Here is a 4,438-nt window from a genome sequence, read left to right as displayed (position 1 = left end):
TCCCCTAAATGGGCGGTCCCTGATGACGTATATTTATTTACTGAATTTACCCCTATAAGGGACTTTTTTACTTCTTTTCCAACTTTTTTTGTAGTAAACATGTAATGTATCCAATTTCCAAGTTCCAGTTTCAATACAACCTTCATAAATGCTGAATTTGTAAAGATAGAGCAAAATTTACACTACAGCCCATACTGCGGCCAATTTATATTTGGTATATAAAGTTGCGCATTGACTGTTTTTAAAAGAATGGTGTAAAATACTATGTTTAATAAATATGAATTGTTTTCTGTTTTTGCTTTGACCAGTATTGCAAGTACATCTAGAAACTAAAGTCTTGGTGTACTCTTAGTTAGATTTTTCCTTATATGGAGGTTTTTGATTAAATACCATGAAAAGACCACAAAAAGACTTTTCAAAGGCTTTTTTAAGCAGTATCATACCAAATAAAACAACAATTATGTTTCATTATACTAAATCTGTGTTTTAATTACTTGTAAATTTCACAAAATGTCATTGACAATCACTCTGCAGAAATTCCTGTTACCCCAACATCAGGATGGGTTCTTCGCCAAAACTAGACAGCCAGAACTGAAGTAGAAAAAAGTGCCAAATATGAAAAAATAAGATTAGGTATGACCAAACTTTACATTTGGGAGATTCAAGTAACAATTTAGAATATTTAAAAGCCATTATTTAACATAAAAATCCAATTACAAACATTTCAACACTTGTTTCATAGATGAAGGACATGTAATCATGAAAAGTTGTCTAGTATATTCTTTAAATAAAGAAACGCAATGCGTTATGTAAAAATAAATGAATACCTTCATGCGGTTAGATTATTCGAGTGTTAAAATACTAGAAAAGTGCTTATTAAACACTTGTTCTACAACTTAACATGGGGAACACAGCTAAAAAAAACCACACTATGTCAAAGGGAGGTAATCCATTTTTTTCATATGATTTTATACATTATGAGGAGAAATATGTGCAAAATATGATGTAAATGGGGAGAATATTTATGCCTTTCATTGATATCATAACTCGCAAGTGTAATTTCTATTGTTTCTTTCAATCTGGACACAAAAACTGATTTTTACCATATACTCCATGCTTCTCTCACAGTACACTGAGTGCATCCTGGATAGCCGCAGTTAAAGATAAAAATTTGTGTAAAAAGCAACTTCAAAAGGTTCCAAAATCCTTCCATTACATTAACATTTACAGGAAATGAGTTTTGTGATTATTGTGTGGCCTTGGACAAGTACAGTGAAAAAGTGCACATTTTCCTATAGGGGTAAATTCAGTAAAAAATCTCCCATTGACTTTAATGCTAATCTATGTGTGGAAATAAATTTATACCTGATTTACCTTTAGAAATTAAAAACTTTCATATATCATTCATGAAAGTACAAATGTAGCCCTATCTTTTGCAACAATAAAAACATAGGGTCATGCGGCATTTTTGGGCATTCACATGGCCTTGTTTACAAACAATGTAGATTCGCACTGAATTCCTATACTGACCCCCATTACTTTTCAACCCTGTAGGGAAAAAAAATAGTACATTCAGCATTTATTTTTTATTTTTTTTCAACTCTAGTTTTGATCCATCTACCATAAAATATTTATTACAAACATTATCTACCAATCAGAAGAGCACTTGACTTCACTTTTAGACAGAAAGCTCTCCCCTAAATGGGGCGGTCCCTGATGACGTATATTTATTTACTGAATTTACCCCTATAAGGGACTTTTTTACTTCTTTTCCAACTTTTTTTGTAGTAAACATGTAATGTATCCAATTTCCAAGTTCCAGTTTCAATACAACCTTCATAAATGCTGAATTTGTAAAGATAGAGCAAAATTTACACTACAGCCCATACTGCGGCCAATTTATATTTGGTATATAAAGTTGCGCATTGACTGTTTTTAAAAGAATGGTGTAAAATACTATGTTTAATAAATATGAATTGTTTTCTGTTTTTGCTTTGACCAGTATTGCAAGTACATCTAGAAACTAAAGTCTTGGTGTACTCTTAGTTAGATTTTTCCTTATATGGAGGTTTTTGATTAAATACCATGAAAAGACCACAAAAAGACTTTTCAAAGGCTTTTTTAAGCAGTATCATACCAAATAAAACAACAATTATGTTTCATTATACTAAATCTGTGTTTTAATTACTTGTAAATTTCACAAAATGTCATTGACAATCACTCTGCAGAAATTCCTGTTACCCCAACATCAGGATGGGTTCTTCGCCAAAACTAGACAGCCAGAACTGAAGTAGAAAAAAGTGCCAAATATGAAAAAATAAGATTAGGTATGACCAAACTTTACATTTGGGAGATTCAAGTAACAATTTAGAATATTTAAAAGCCATTATTTAACATAAAAATCCAATTACAAACATTTCAACACTTGTTTCATAGATGAAGGACATGTAATCATGAAAAGTTGTCTAGTATATTCTTTAAATAAAGAAACGCAATGCGTTATGTAAAAATAAATGAATACCTTCATGCGGTTAGATTATTCGAGTGTTAAAATACTAGAAAAGTGCTTATTAAACACTTGTTCTACAACTTAACATGGGGAACACAGCTAAAAAAAACCACACTATGTCAAAGGGAGGTAATCCATTTTTTTCATATGATTTTATACATTATGAGGAGAAATATGTGCAAAATATGATGTAAATGGGGAGAATATTTATGCCTTTCATTGATATCATAACTCGCAAGTGTAATTTCTATTGTTTCTTTCAATCTGGACACAAAAACTGATTTTTACCATATACTCCATGCTTCTCTCACAGTACACTGAGTGCATCCTGGATAGCCGCAGTTAAAGATAAAAATTTGTGTAAAAAGCAACTTCAAAAGGTTCCAAAATCCTTCCATTACATTAACATTTACAGGAAATGAGTTTTGTGATTATTGTGTGGCCTTGGACAAGTACAGTGAAAAAGTGCACATTTTCCTATAGGGGTAAATTCAGTAAAAAATCTCCCATTGACTTTAATGCTAATCTATGTGTGGAAATAAATTTATACCTGATTTACCTTTAGAAATTAAAAACTTTCATATATCATTCATGAAAGTACAAATGTAGCCCTATCTTTTGCAACAATAAAAACATAGGGTCATGCGGCATTTTTGGGCATTCACATGGCCTTGTTTACAAACAATGTAGATTCGCACTGAATTCCTATACTGACCCCCATTACTTTTCAACCCTGTAGGGAAAAAAAATAGTACATTCAGCATTTATTTTTTATTTTTTTTTCAACTCTAGTTTTGATCCATCTACCATAAAATATTTATTACAAACATTATCTACCAATCAGAAGAGCACTTGACTTCACTTTTAGACAGAAAGCTCTCCCCTAAATGGGCGGTCCCTGATGACGTATATTTATTTACTGAATTTACCCCTATAAGGGACTTTTTTACTTCTTTTCCAACTTTTTTTGTAGTAAACATGTAATGTATCCAATTTCCAAGTTCCAGTTTCAATACAACCTTCATAAATGCTGAATTTGTAAAGATAGAGCAAAATTTACACTACAGCCCATACTGCGGCCAATTTATATTTGGTATATAAAGTTGCGCATTGACTGTTTTTAAAAGAATGGTGTAAAATACTATGTTTAATAAATATGAATTGTTTTCTGTTTTTGCTTTGACCAGTATTGCAAGTACATCTAGAAACTAAAGTCTTGGTGTACTCTTAGTTAGATTTTTCCTTATATGGAGGTTTTTGATTAAATACCATGAAAAGACCACAAAAAGACTTTTCAAAGGCTTTTTTAAGCAGTATCATACCAAATAAAACAACAATTATGTTTCATTATACTAAATCTGTGTTTTAATTACTTGTAAATTTCACAAAATGTCATTGACAATCACTCTGCAGAAATTCCTGTTACCCCCAACATCAGGATGGGTTCTTCGCCAAAACTAGACAGCCAGAACTGAAGTAGAAAAAAGTGCCAAATATGAAAAAATAAGATTAGGTATGACCAAACTTTACATTTGGGAGATTCAAGTAACAATTTAGAATATTTAAAAGCCATTATTTAACATAAAAATCCAATTACAAACATTTCAACACTTGTTTCATAGATGAAGGACATGTAATCATGAAAAGTTGTCTAGTATATTCTTTAAATAAAGAAACGCAATGCGTTATGTAAAAATAAATGAATACCTTCATGCGGTTAGATTATTCGAGTGTTAAAATACTAGAAAAGTGCTTATTAAACACTTGTTCTACAACTTAACATGGGGAACACAGCTAAAAAAAACCACACTATGTCAAAGGGAGGTAATCCATTTTTTTCATATGATTTTATACATTATGAGGAGAAATATGTGCAAAATATGATGTAAATGGGGAGAATATTTATGCCTTTCATTGATATCATAACTC

At 31.1% G+C, this 4,438-nt stretch overlaps 1 long non-coding RNA gene across 1 annotated transcript; it reads right to left on the bottom strand.

The window, feature by feature from the left end:
* Positions 1-308: 308 nt before the first annotated feature.
* Positions 309-4,056, bottom strand: LOC139504569 (uncharacterized). Its single transcript, XR_011659283.1, has 3 exons — positions 3,883-4,056; positions 2,189-2,285; positions 309-591 (listed from the first exon to the last, which is right to left on the bottom strand). It is a non-coding gene; the product is annotated as an uncharacterized lncRNA (long non-coding RNA).
* Positions 4,057-4,438: the final 382 nt, after the last annotated feature.

The sequence above is a fragment of the Mytilus edulis genome, unplaced genomic scaffold (assembly GCF_963676685.1).
Source record: "Mytilus edulis unplaced genomic scaffold, xbMytEdul2.2 SCAFFOLD_2142, whole genome shotgun sequence".
NCBI classification, from domain to species: Eukaryota; Metazoa; Mollusca; class Bivalvia; order Mytilida; family Mytilidae; genus Mytilus; species Mytilus edulis.
The sequence above is the reverse complement of the archived record's forward strand: the minus strand, read 5'-3'. Positions and strand labels throughout refer to the sequence as shown.